Source organism: Temnothorax longispinosus, chromosome 8 (assembly GCF_030848805.1).
Source record: "Temnothorax longispinosus isolate EJ_2023e chromosome 8, Tlon_JGU_v1, whole genome shotgun sequence".
NCBI lineage: Eukaryota > Metazoa > Arthropoda > Insecta > Hymenoptera > Formicidae > Temnothorax > Temnothorax longispinosus.
The window spans coordinates 18,558,191-18,572,902 of NC_092365.1; positions in this window are offsets into that span (position 1 = coordinate 18,558,191).

Genomic DNA, 14,712 nt, shown 5'->3' on the forward strand with positions numbered 1-14,712 from the left:
AGAGAGAGAAAGAGAGAGAAAGAGAGAGGATTCGATGGCCTCATAAGTGTGTTGCTGCATCGAAAATCTCGCGGGACGGGGCCATGAAAAGAGGCCCCGTTCCGTCTCCGCTTTGGCAGCGTTGTACGTGACATCAATGGACCGATGCCCGCGAGAGAGGAAATATCCCGCTAACCGATGTTGACAAGCATTGCGACCGTATTGCAAGGAAAACGACCGGGCATGGTCCACGGTTCGAGCGGGAACGAGATAGATACGAGGAAGTGAGAGGCCGCGGAGTGTGACATTACTGGTGCAAGAATAGTATTGTTTTTTTCCTGCAGACACAACGAAGTGAATTCCTCTTGTCGGAGACCCGCCGCGACGAAAGAGGCCGTACCTTGTCGTCCTCTTGTCACCGGGGCGAACAGCGTGTCACATCTTGGACGTCTTGAGGAACAAGACGAATTGTAAAGATTGCGATTGCGTTCAATCCTGGCGATTCGCGTCACCGCGCGTACAAGCCGTTCATCGGAATTGCCGTGAAAAATAGGACGGAAGAAGAAGAAATTTGAGAGTACGCGGCTGTGTTGTATTAATCATCGTACATTGCTCGCCAGCTGGATCGCGCGACTACGTCCGATTAGCTAGAACAAATTGCTCGTCGGAAAAAAAATCCCCTTTCACCGGAGATGATCTCGCGTTACGCGGCAGATGACTCCGCGAAAAGAAACGGTCAAAACGAGACGGTGTCGAAAAAAGGAGACGCGTTCCAACCGACGGTAGGCGTGTGATCGCAAAATTCAGCACGAACCCATAACTACGGAACCGCTTCGCCAGATCGTCCTACTCCAATGACCAATCGCTTTGACGCCTTCTGACAGAGGGGACCCGTTTGTCTCACGTTTCTTTCGGTTGCTTGCACGCGTGTGCGTGTCCACGAATATTTCCGTCCGGCGGCGTGGCGATCTTGTTAACACGGTTAATTATTGCTCGGACCGCATGGTCCCGAGAAATAATTATGCCAAATGAATACGTCAATCCACGGCAATATGAAACAATCCGGGCTGTATACCGGAATTGATGCCAGTCATGTAATTATAAAATATTTCTGACGTATCCTAATTACGTATTTTATTCCGCTGACTGGCTTCAAGTTTCATGATTTGAGCGGACATGCATTACTTTATAATATTACCGGATTATTGAGATACATAATTTTATAATATAAAATTCACGTCGTGAATTTTGAAATTAAATAAATTAATGTATAGATGTTTCATCATGGCTTCAGACAAAATAAATGTTTTATTCAAGTAAAATATATTGCAATATAATTCGCTTATCACTCTGTCAAAGTTAGTAAAATGATACCAGCCTCGAGGATCAAACAGGATATTGCATGCCCTCAATCTTAGATTAGCTCTTATTAAGTTTTCTACGGGGAAAAATTTTAGCGGCGGCACAGTTTTCTCATCTGCGTCTAGACGACAGTAAAATTCTCAAAGAGGATATTCCGGCGTCTGAGGCTGGGGTGGAAGCGTCGGAAAGTCATTAACAGACTCAAGATGTTCGACAGACAAATTCCTTGAAAAGATCTTGAAAGCGCGAGCTAGTATAAGTTTACGGACTTCGCGATTCAGTCGAATTTCCTCGTTCGTTTCTTCTCTCTCTCTCTCTCTCTCTCTCTCTCTCTCTCTCTCTCTCTCTTCTCCTCCGTTATTTCTCGCAATTGGAAATTCTTGGACGGGCGAGCCTCTGAAGATCGTAAACAGACAGATCGCGAGCGACAACTTTCGTGCAAACAGGTGCTCGTTTTCCAACTAATTCTCATCGTGCAATTAATTAAATGAATACATTGTATATTCAAGCATACAAAAATTTCATCGTGCAAATAGGCAGTTCGCAAGAAACAATTCGCAAATAAGCAAAAGTTCGATGGTTGTCGATAAATGTCCATTTCTACCACAATGCCGATTAACTTTAATCTCGGTATTCTCAGTTTAACTTACTTTTTATCCTTTTCTAATTTTAAAAATTAGAAAAAGATAAAAAGTAAATTAAACCGAGATTAAAATTAATCCGTATTGGTAGAAACGAACGTAAAGTGGCTTAGACATAATAAACTTTTATGATCCATTTAATCTATTCTTACATGCTCGTACATTTTATTACACGTACGTGACACATCCCTCTTGTATGCACATCTTAATAACGCAACTCCCCGGAGTAATCAAGTCAGTGATATGCTGGGGCGTTTTACGAAGCGACCCGGGCAGGGAGGAGGAGATTCCGAGGAAGAGGGACCGAGGGAGAGAGTAGGTGCTATCGGCGGATAGGTAGTCAGCTCGGTACGTATATTCATGCGCCTCCGAATAACTCCGAAGCGATGATATCGAAGCTACAAATTACCAGGAGGCCAACCACGAAACCCGCGATGGAAGCCCTCTTCTTTCCTCGCGGTTCCTCCTTCGCTCGGTAACCACTTTTTCTTCCTCTTCTTCACCATCTTATCCTCGGCGCTCGGTCCATCTTTTGCGTCCGCTTCTTGCTGTTTGGTTCTTTCTTGCTCCCTCTCTTTTTCTGCTGCGGGATCGCGCCTTCCTTCTCCGACTCGCTTCACCGTATCCTCTCGTATCTCTCCCAGCCCGAGAGTCTTCTTCGCATCGGTTCATCAGAGGTTCATACCACCGAAATTATAATAACAATAATGATAAAAGCAGGAACAACGTGGCTGTGTAACTCCGCGGGAATATAGGTAGGGGACCGCGGTATGGGAAATTGCAGGAAGAAGAGGGACACCGAAAGATGGGAGGAGGGAGGGTCCTTCACCTGCCGCCCGGGAGCCATCGTCTTTTTCTTCGTCTTTCACCTCTGGCACGTTTCACCATGCCACTTTTCGCTGAATCGTCAACCATCGATATCCCCGCGATTGATTGGGAAAGGGTATCCGCTTCGAGAGGGAAAAACGCGAAAGAATGCCAATTAATAATTCATAGTAAACCTTAATTATTCCGAATGCTGATTCTTCTATGTATTATGTAGTCAATACGAAACACAATCAGGGGTACTGGCTAACATTACCCCATTGTTTCTGAGAACCCTTTTTACGTTTCTAAATGTCAGACGAAACTATCAAGAATAAATTGAATATACTGTCGTATTAAAAGATAAATATCTTAAAATAACAACACGTATAAAAGTGATTAAATTCTTTCTTCTCAAAATATCGCAATTACTCATACGTTCCTCTTAAAATAAACTCCTCAATTGTAATTATTTGCGTCTTTTAAAGTTAAAAGACGCTCCTACTCTGTAGTTAGATATTCCCGACGCCGATACGTGTCAGGACGTAAGAGGATCATCAGCGTCGAATAGGCGACGCAACGTCGGTGGAGAATAAGCAGCCGCGGGCAGGATGGGCCCGCTTTTTGATGCGCGCGGTGTGCGAGAAACCCGCGGTCCACCTAATAATTAATGCGGAGGCGTTTGAGATATACGCCACACCCATCGGAACTCAATCAACGTGAGGCTAAAGGTAAGCAGGAGCTTTTGTAGGGGGCGAACGGCTTATCTCGAAGAGCTTCGAGTCATCCTAATCAATAGCGTTGGTGGACGCGGTGATGGCGCGCGGCGCAATCGTCTTCTTCAAGACGCGCGGTGCTGCGATGCCGTCGATCGTTCCCGCGTCTCGCGTTTCTCCATCTCGCTGGAGCCGCGGCTCTACGACGTCGTTCTATCGTCTCCTTTTTACAGTTACGCATTAATTAAAATGCCCGGCCGTTTAATGGTCCGCGTGTGCTTCTATCGCGCGGCGCGTACGTGACGCGCCTTTGTGAGCGCGTTTCTTCGATCGGCGGCGATCGAGCGACCTAATCGCGCCCGTGAAATCGATGTTCGCGATACTGTTCGCGATATTGTTCCCGGGATGATTTACACGCGCGAATATTATGACCGCCGTCTATCGTATCGGGGACGAATCAATTTGCCCACGTAACAGAACGATGGTGACGCGGAGCGCCTGCCGGCTTATCAATCGTGATTGAACGTGACTCGGCCCTACTGAGGCCCTAGCGCTGCTAAGCAGCTTCTGTGCTCGCCACGCTTTTCTTATTCGATAGACTTAATCAGTTAGACTGAGAGATTTGTATTATGAATATTCAAGGCTCTTGCGAATTCATCGTAAAAACGATGCAAGGTAGCGGTAGTCAAACAAGATGGAGACTCAAACAGCATCGGTTCAATAGCAAGAACTTTGTTATCAGTAAACCGATAATAAGGAGAAACATTTTGATATCGTCCCTGATTACTCTCTGTAAAACGTCCACTTATCAAGCTTCCGTAATTATCAGTTACTAACGACTAATTAGTGACTGTATTATCTGAATTATATTCGTTCGTGAGAAAGAAATCGGAGCGCGGCTCGTTAACCGCTCAATACGAAACCTCTGCGAGGCCCGTGCGTATGTTTGAAGCAGCCGAAAGAATTCTTTGTCTTCGGGCACAAATTGCTTGGCTTTGGCAACGGTTGCTCTTGTCCGCCATCGAACGGAAAGAAGAGAAAGAGACGAGGTACCCGCGATGAGAGGAGGCGAGGAGAGAAAGGACACATTCTCGTCGGAGAACCGATTCATCTCGTGGTCTCGTTAAGTCTCCGGCTCGACGTAGGGTATCGAAGGGAGGCCCGTTCTTCGACAGGAGGGCGCAAAAGGACCCCTCCTCCGAGTTCCGTCCGCTTTTGTCCGTTCTTCGCGACAAACAAATTGTCTGTCGTGCGTTGGAATACGCGGAAATCGCTCCGACGCGTCGCGTTTCCTCCGGTAGACTTGCGATCCGTCGGTGAGATTCGAAAGATCGGGAGATCGCGAGAGTGACGAAACAAGAAGGACAAGGAGGAGCGTCGGGGATACGTGGCCGAGCAAAAAACGGCAAAGCCGATCGTGATTTAATGGGCAATTTCGCTCAAGTCCCATGAAAGCGATAGTTCGTAAAACATCGTTAACGTTGTGGATTATTTGCGACCCGTAAACAAACGAGTAGGGTAGCACGCAATTATTACGTAACGCGACTTTTTTTCCATCATTATTCACACCTTAACGCGTTTGCTTAGAACTATTAAATACGTTAAGTCGTTAAAAATGACTATTGCACAGTTGTATTCTGGTCGTAATGATCACGACTAACTCTATAATACTTATTTTTATGTCGAATTTTACTCATAAATAAAGAATAGTTTTCCTAATGCTATAAAATATCTTTTGGTGTTCGCATCATCACAATTATTGTTTAGTTATATTTCGCGAAACAAATGCAAAGTAAAAGAAGCTAACTATCTACTTAGCATCGAGAAGACGAAAAGGGAGGCTGCGGCGACGCGCAATTTAGGGAGGCACCGACGGCGTTGTTAACCCCGTCGCCGACGCGTCATTGTCATTTGTCATTGTCTCTTATGTTAATGTTCACCGGCGCCGGCGCGATGGTGGGAGCTTACTAATAGCGGTAATTAGCGCCGTGGAGCCGGCCGCTCGATATACATCACCTTCAGGCCGCATTCTCTCGCTCTCTCTCTCTCTCTTTCTCTCTCTTTCTCTCTCTCTCTCGCTCTCTCTCTCACTCTCTGAGAGAAGCTCTCTCCTGCACCTTTCTCCTCCACCACCTCTCGCTTTCTTGTTGTCCGTACGTCCGTCTGCGGTCTGGACGGACGTGCGATGATTTCGCATACGCCGGCGAATCATCGCTAGATCATTACGCGCGGCGGCACTCGCACACACCGATCCGTCGAGAGCACAGGGTCGAGAGAGTTGTTGCTGGTCATCGTCTGCAATCGATATCGGCTCTCGAGACGACAGCCGTTTGTGCATACGTTATACCGGAGAGGAAAACGCGCGCTCTCTCTCTCTCTGTCTCTCTCTCTCTCTCTTTCTCTGGCGAGATCCGTGTTATACGCGGGAGCGACTAATTATTCTTACAATTTACCTTGTCTTATTACTCACGCGAGTATTTACAAAGTCATGATATTACGTCGATTCATGATTAAGTCGCGCGCGTGACCCACGTGAGAATACTTCCTCGTTGTTCGTCGTCGTATAGTCGTCGCCGTCATCGTCGCCGTCGCCGTCGTCGCGTCGTCGCCATCGCGCCGGTGATTAATATACGCGAGCAAGCGAACGAGCGTACGCGAAACTCGTTTAACGAGCTCGATTTTGCCCGGCGCGCTAATTCGTTTTTGCATCTCCATTCCGTTCTCGCCGTTAATCATTTTTCCGCTCGGGTAACGCGCCACGACGGGGAGAAAGTCGAATTCGATTAATATTTACTTTTCTCTTTTTTTTTCCACAACCCAGGTTCCATTCTATATACATTCGAGGTGCCGCGCCGACGTCGATTCACGATGCGCAGCTGCGATACGAGAATCGAGATGTACGAAACGCCGAATGGATTTTTAGGATCGATACCGGGAAAATAGCCGGTGATATAAACGAGTTTCGTTATTTCAAATTGAAAATCTCGGGCGCGCGGTTCGCTACTGTTAAAAACTATGTCAAATCTCGATCGCACCAATAAAACCTCGTATCAATCCTATCTGCTTTATTTGCCATGTCTGATTTTTAATAAACTGCGCGCGCGAGCGCAGCGCGTTCGTTATGTATTCGCCGTTATACTTTCTCCAGGGCGCATCTCCTTTGAGTGGGCTTAATAACCGCGCCGCGGCGAGTTATTTCGAGTTCCAAATCTGGCGCATGAAAACTTTTTCAGGTCTATCGACGAATCATCGTCGGTTCATTAGATTGCCCAGCTGCTTGGAGATTACTATTGTCGCGATTGTTGCCGGTCATCGTTTGCAATCGATGCCTCGAAAACAGTATGGGGTCTATTCTCGACGTATATGCCGCACGGCCGTGCGTCATTTCATTCGCGCGATACCAAAGCCGACGGATTCGCCTTATTCGCATTCACGCCGTAATTAAATATTTTTCCCGTGACGGATCGCTCCGACTGCGTGTGGTACGAACACGTGGGTGTTACAAAAGATCCTTTCAGCCCCGTTTAATAATGGATTTCTCATTAAGCGAAAAGTGTGACTCGAATTACACGGTCCGGGTGTAATTTAATAAATATTTTTATCTTCGTTTCTTGAATGTTTAACTCGGAATTTTTTAGAAGTTCTAATGAGGTGCTCCTAATATAGGGAATAGATTTCCACTTAGGAATTAACTAGTCTTTCTGTACTAAAAATTTTTAATGCGCTATTCTCATGAGACGCTCTTTTATGTATGTTCTTTTATGGATGCTCTTCAAAACTCATAATAAAGTAATCAAAAAATCAAACTTGCTACGATAAATGTCTAGCTGTCCTATTTAGATAACGTTTATTAATTTAATAATAGATTGACGTTATACTTTCCCAAGATTCCTTTCTAAAATTTACTACTTTATATAGGGCTCGTTGGCATTCCATGCCATTACGTGAAAGCGCGCGGGCGGTCTTGCTGCCGGGAGTGTTTTTCATCATCTTTTAATTGCAGAACCAGAGAACCGGCGTGTATAGCGCGAAGGCAAATAAGTCGCCGCGGAGACGAGAAGCTTTCCTCGGAGCGAGAAACAAGCCGTGACTGTGCAGGGACATACACTCATTGTCAATTACCCAGAAACTCATTGCTGCGCACTCAAGGGGAGAGTCCTAGCCGCGTTTTCTAAATACGATGCGATAATCGCGGTGTTCCGCAGGGCGCAGCACTAATTATCATTACGTCGCTTTATTGCGGCGCGGGTAAACGAGAAAATCGAGAAAGGCATATATACAGTCCGCCGCACAGGGTCCGTGGGGATTCCCGTGGGTATATGTCTCGCATATTCATCCGCGCCCACTTTGCCACCAAATTAACACCTGCCAGATAGTGTAACGCGTTTGTTTCAATATACATTTCCTCTTCGCGTTCTCGTTACTTTCTCAAACAATTTTTTTACAACTCACAATCGTTCTTACGCAACTGTTGTTACTCTTTTTGTAGTTAATGTAGTTAATGTGACTTATCTTCTGGGCCTCGCCGATTTTTTCTTCGCATAGAATTAAATAAAAGTAATGCAATTCCTCGTGAAATGCAACAAATAAAATGTTCAACTTACTTTTACTCTTTTTTTGATGTCGTTTGATGTTGATATTCATCTATTATATATGTGTTAACTTAATAAAATACCACGATAAGAAAAGAATCGGGGTCAATATCGTTCGTTCCGCATTATTGTCTCGCAGAAGCTTCTTCTCGTGCCGTTCTTCTTGCGAGATAATATCGCAAAAAGATATCGAATTCCATACTTGTGATTGGCTGGTTGCCCGCGTGAGGAGGTTAAATGCGTAATGTAACACATTAAATGCGTATGTGCGCGAATATCGGCAAACGAGGTCGACGCAATTATCGTCGGAAAGAGAACCGGTAATAAAATGTCGGGCCTCCCTCTACGTTTATTGCCGTGGACGCGCAATGGGGATGATGCCGGTATCGGTTTCCTCGTGCACGTAAGTAGCGATTTTCGATCATTATGGCCGACTAAGTGGATCTCGAAGGGGCGATTTCAACGGCCGAAAATGTTGCGCATAACAAACAAACGCGAGAATGACCGCGACTTTTTTTTATCGGTGCGCCGCCGCGCGCGAGTCATTTAAACTAATCGAGTGGCTCGTAAAAGGGATGGTAAAAAGGGACGCGGGAAGAAAATGAGACAGAAAGAGATGTTAATAGCGCCGTTCACCGCCGCAGGGGACACAATTGCGATTTTATATATTTTACGTTTCTTTGAATGCAATGAATTCTAATCGTTCCCGTTTATCTGGATATTGTATCGGACAAATCATGTCGCGATAAATTTTGCGGAAGTAGGTTTTCGATCGTTTAAAATCTCATTAACGAGTAATATAAAGTGAATTTCGTCCATCGATACGATCAACCATTAGTATTATAACGAGTCTCTGTTTGGAGCAACGCACAAAATTATACGTGCGGTCGGCGGCGAACGCCGCGGACTCAGTTATGCAAATGGAGAAAATAGCGAGGAAGTAAAAAATGCGTGGGCATGCGGAGACGCGCATTGACAAATAGACGGATAGCGACGTTGTGTTGTAACATACGATCTTAGCTCGTGGACACTTAACATTATAATCCCTCCAGTCACCGATCCCGTCATACGTGTACATGACTCCGCATATTTTTTTCTCTATTATTTTCCCTCGCCGACGTGCGACAACGCGCATACATGCATAAAGCTCATGCATGCGCACGCACAGGCATAAGCGTTATTTTAAACAAATTATTCAATTCGTGCGGGAGACGGTTCATCATTTGAATTAATCAGAGATTGAAATACCGGCTAAACGAGTCTCATTGTGTTACACCTCTGAACACTTTATTACATTCGAAGACCTCGTCGCAACTTCTCTATTAGGAAAGTAAAGTTTCCAAGTATCCGCGAGACGGGCAGCACCGGTGAGCGCAAATTCGTTGCAGGTGCGTGATTAAGGGGAATAATAAGAAGCTACCACGGTAGAGTATCTTGAGAACGGCTACGATCCTTTCGAAACGGCGATGAGATATTTCCTCGGAGGTAATCGCGCGTAAGAAACACTTTCCAACATTTTTACGAGGCGTGCATTAACGCGCCGGGGGACCGGTTTATTCGTGGTACAAAGCGAAAAAGGCGCGATAGGCATATCGCACGAGGCTTTCAGAGACTCGAAGAAGTCCATTGTCATGTGTCGGATGAAAACTCAATGACGACCGCGGGATTTTCTTCCATGAAGGGAGAGAGAGGGGTGGAGGGCTGGCATACTCCGCACCTCTCAGCCGGTCGTTAAGTAAGACGGTTACATTGAGAGATGGCCAATGTAAATTGCGACGGCACGGTACGTATGTGTCGTGCGGCCCGTGTAACGATACATCAACGTCAGCAAATTGTGATAAATAAAGTGCAATTGAAGGCGAGAGGACGGACGAACGGACAGACAGGCAGGCACGGCTGGACGAAGGTGGATTTACTTTTCAGCAGATGCTAAAGCCGTCTGTGAATCCTTATCTCGCCGGAGCAGAGTGCGATGCGCGCGCTAACGACAGCCGTAATGAGTTGCTATTAATTAACGTGGCTCATTGGCGTAACGCGCATAATACGAATCATCGGCTATAATGGACACGGCAGCGAGGCGACTGACGTCGCCGGCGGACAAACGAGAGATGCAACTCCGGCAAGATGTTGTCACTTTTACGGTTGTCGCGATTCTCTCTCTCTCTCTCTCTCTCTCTCTCTCTCTCTCTCTCTCTCTCTCAAGAATATTTCAATATATTCAATACAGTGATAAAATTAAACCTAATCTGCCGTAAGAATAAATATCTCTCGATTGTAGAAGAATTGTAACAAAATAAATAATTGTAACAAAAATAAATGGAAAAATAAAGAATAAAAAGGTACAATAAAAGGAATCATTATTTTATATTAATTGATGCATAATATACCTAGATTTAATTTGTCATGTAATCTGTGTCTTAAATATTTATATAGATGGACATTTAGGATTACCTTAATATAATTATCCCGAAGTAAAGCATGACGTTTATCTTAAATTATAGTTGTTAGTCGACTCGTCAAGTCTAAGTGCTTCTATTGTACACCTCGGCAAACGTCAAAGAGTTCGTGACAATCAGAATTCTCCGGTAGCTCGCGATCTATCGTCAATCTGTTAAACTCGCTGCGAGCCGTCATTAAATTATTACGCGGTGGCGGGTCCCCGGGGGGAGAAAAAAATAAACGCGCGATTATCAAAGTTATTCGGCTGTATATCGTTATTAGAGCTAAAGAAGCGGGAGCTCTCCACGTATCCCCGGAGTACGATGACAGTATGGGCCCGAGCGCCGAGAGCCGCTCGTTATCGTAATTGGATAATGCCCATACTAGACCCGCTTTTCCTTGTGCCGCCACTGTAACGGTAAACGGTCTCGCATGCAACTTTAAAGTGTAAATATATGGATCTGTTGGAGAGCTTCCTCGATTTTCTATGATCTTTATTTTTTTTCCTTTGCTTTTTGAAGCAAATGCTAGCTTTTCAGGACCGGATTATTATTTTTAAGAGATATGACTAAAAATATTCTGTAAAATTATATTCGTTTATAAGGTTGAAAACTTGAAGTGTAATTAGTTTTCCATGTATATTTACTTCTATTTCCTCTAAATACCTAACTGACGAATCATCCGTTGCGTTGCCCATATATAGGCGTAATGCGTATCGACGCAGAAGCATGCAGAATTCGAGAAGATTTCCGCTCTCTCTGTCTCTCTCTCTCTCTCTCTCTCTCTGATCGTAAAGATGAAAGGAGGCCAGAAAGTAAAGGAAAGAAGGAAAGAAGGAAGGAGATGGGAAGGAGGAAGAGGCTGCCACCGGACCGCGTCTGGACCACATCGCAAGCATTACCGTGGGCACTATAGAAGCAATCAGCGAACGATGGAGTGGAGGAGGGGAATCGTCAGCGCTATCTACGTAATATATCGTGGGTTAATTAATCGTTTAATGAAACAGTAGTTAGCCGTGATGATTGTGATATTTTATTATTATCCCTTGGCGAAGGAGAGAGAGACTCGGAGAGAGGATCCTGAGGACCGACGGACTGACGACCTTAGGGGGACGCATGGACGACGGCCTGGGATAACTAAGGAAGAAGGAGGAGAACGCGAAAAAAGAGGATTGCTGACCGATGATAAAGAGAAAGAGAGAAAGGGGAAAGAAAGAGAAGTCTGAAGAGGAGGACCAAGAAGCAATTTGCGAGGAAATCGTTGCTGCCTGCCAGAGCAGCGATTGTTCGCGCTTGATGTATGGAATGCTCACGAATGGTTTTCGTTATGTTATCACGTGTGTTGTTGTGCATAACGAGATTTATGCCGTACTTTCTTGAAATTACATTCTCAGGGGTGGTGGGGCCAATTTTCTATTTCGCCAGAGTTATTCGCGCGCTGCGCCGCGCCGCGCCGCGGCCGGACGATTAAGACCAACTGATTGCGTTGTAGTGATATGAAGTTTCGGAGTGAAAAATTAATTTTTTCAAGATTAATGCCGGCACGAGATTAACCTATTACTATGTTGGGTTTTAGTCGCACGATATTTTACATATTTTCCGCAGTGCACATAAATAACGTCTCTAATTTCCTTGTTATAACAGATTATACATTTCATTTGTTTAGTTAATCATATTTTATATAAAACTTTCCACATTTTTCTTCGTCTACGAATCCTTTCATTGATCTTGGAGTTCAGAATGATTTTTTAATATTCTCGGATAAAATAAAGCGAAGGAAGAGTCGATATATTACGCCCGATACGGCTTTCAGTTCGACTCCGAGAAAATTAGATACGTTTATCGGTTGGTGGGATCTATCTAGTACAAGAAATCGTTTCTCGCCGTGTCGCGAAGCTATCGTTGGGCGTCCAGTGATAAATCAACGCTGCAAACGCGGTCGAGCGATCGCCGTGAAATAAATGCAGGAGGCAGCGGCAGCATTTTCCTCTTTTTACACACGTCGCTCCTGCGCGCCGCGTAACCTCGCGAACGTAGAAATTCCGTGCCGACGACGACATGGGCCAAGAATTCGTGTCGGTGGTCGGCGAGCTGCTCGCTCGTTATAATACACGAAAGCGTTCAATGGAGCGTTTAATAATGATGATTTGGTGGCCGGATCGTCGGTCGGTTAGGTCCCATCTTCCTTTAGCTTCCTCATCCGTTTCTTTTCTTCTTCTTTTCCACCTCCCTTCCGCACAGCCAGATCGCCTCCGTTTTCTCTCATTGTCTCCTCTTTTCCTCCGCTACTTCTAACCTGCTCGTTTCGGTAGGTGGATATGTGTACTTCTTGTAGAGCGGGTGATCGATCATTTAACTTTACATTATTCACGTGGTTTTTTAACATAATTACTCGCGTGTGATGTATCTTACATCCTAACATTATATCTCAGTTTTCATTGTCCTCTTTGATGATTTACGGTTAAATAAATATTGATAATATTCTATTTATCTTTTAGATTTTTAGAAAATTAGATAAAGATAAGTACACACAAAAATTTTTCTTTAATTATAAAACTAATTGCTATGAGTAGATAAGCTGTGCTGGTTCTACTTCACTTTTGGAGGGGGGATGACGTCATCGGCGTGGAGAGAGGCCATAAATAAATGAATAAATAAACAAACGAACGAACGAACGAACGAACAAACAAATAATTATGATGCCGAAGACCATTTTCCTGCGTTCAACTGAAAATCTATTTATATAGTAGGTTTTAATCTTTAATTGGCAGAAAAATCAAAATCTAATAAGTTCTGATCGATAAGCCAATGTGCTATTTGTTAAATGTACGAGATGTACTAAAGTTATTACAGAAACTTATATTGACAATACACGCAACTTTCTTAATTTAAAGATTAGAAATTTTACATCCATTTCTCAACGCTTTGGTCGATACTCTAACGTGATAATTCAAAATAAGAACAAATGCAAATTGCACAACCCGAATAAAAAATGCAACGCGATTGCAGTGGTCAGCGTGCGTGTGATATCGCCGGGGGCCGTCATTTCGAATGGCGCAAATGATATTTCGGAGGATTAAGAGGGCTCCTCTGTTTTTTAAAGGCCGTGCAACCGAAAGCTCGCACACGCACGCTTTTGGCCGAATGTACGACGTCCTACTCACACACGCGAGACGCTGGTAACTTAATATCCCGACGCAGAGACAAATTTCCGACTATCGATACCTGTTGCTCGCCGCGGTGCGGAATCTACATTCATTAGCCCGATACCGTTTGCTTGCGCACGTTGCACCGTTTGCATCTCCGTATGCTCCGCATGCGAGCGTTGAAACGCTCGCGGTCGTTGCGCACGCGGCCTCTCTCCTCTCCTTCATTCGTCTTTGACACACACAGGCGCGGTCTAAAAGCGCGTAAACTGGCGCTGTTGCCGGGTGATAAATGTCGAAGAGAAAAAGGATTCGCGCATCTCGTCGTCTGAGTCGATTCGCGCCCACTCCTTACCCTTCGGCGAGAGTGAGGATCCGCGTCTCCTCTCCGATCGCTCGCGCGCGCATTGCTCTTTAAAAAGCAGCCTCGCGCTCATTCGTTATGTATTATTCATTACGCATTATTGCGGGGACTGCCGATTCATTTGCTGCCGTGCTGCGGTAGATTATTACTTTTTGCGTTGCGTGATGGGATGAAATCGTGAGGGCGACGATTCCGAGGAAGCAATCGCAATTTCAGATCGCAAAAAAGTTCTTCCAGAAGAGAGAATCTTCGCGATTCGTTTGTCGATACATAAAAATATATACCTTTGATTCGTTTTGACGCAACGGTTCATATTTTACACGAATAAACTTCGACATCCTACAGTTGCTAGACACTCCCTTCCAGACTTCTAGGCATCTCGAATCGGAATACGCCGGATCGGACAAATCTTCGGCTATCGATAACCGACGTTTCTTAGAGCGGCGAATCTACATTCGTTAACTCAAGGCAGAGCGACTGACGACGAATAAATCTCAAGACGGTCGCAATCCGCCTCGCGTATTCCTGTGTAACTCTTCCGTCGCGCGTCGTTTCTCTCCCTTCTCTGTCTCTTCCTCATTCGTCTCTCGTCTCACACACACACACGCACAACCTAAAAGCGCGTAAACTGGTGCGGCTGCCGGGTGATAAATGCTGGAGAGAAGAGGAT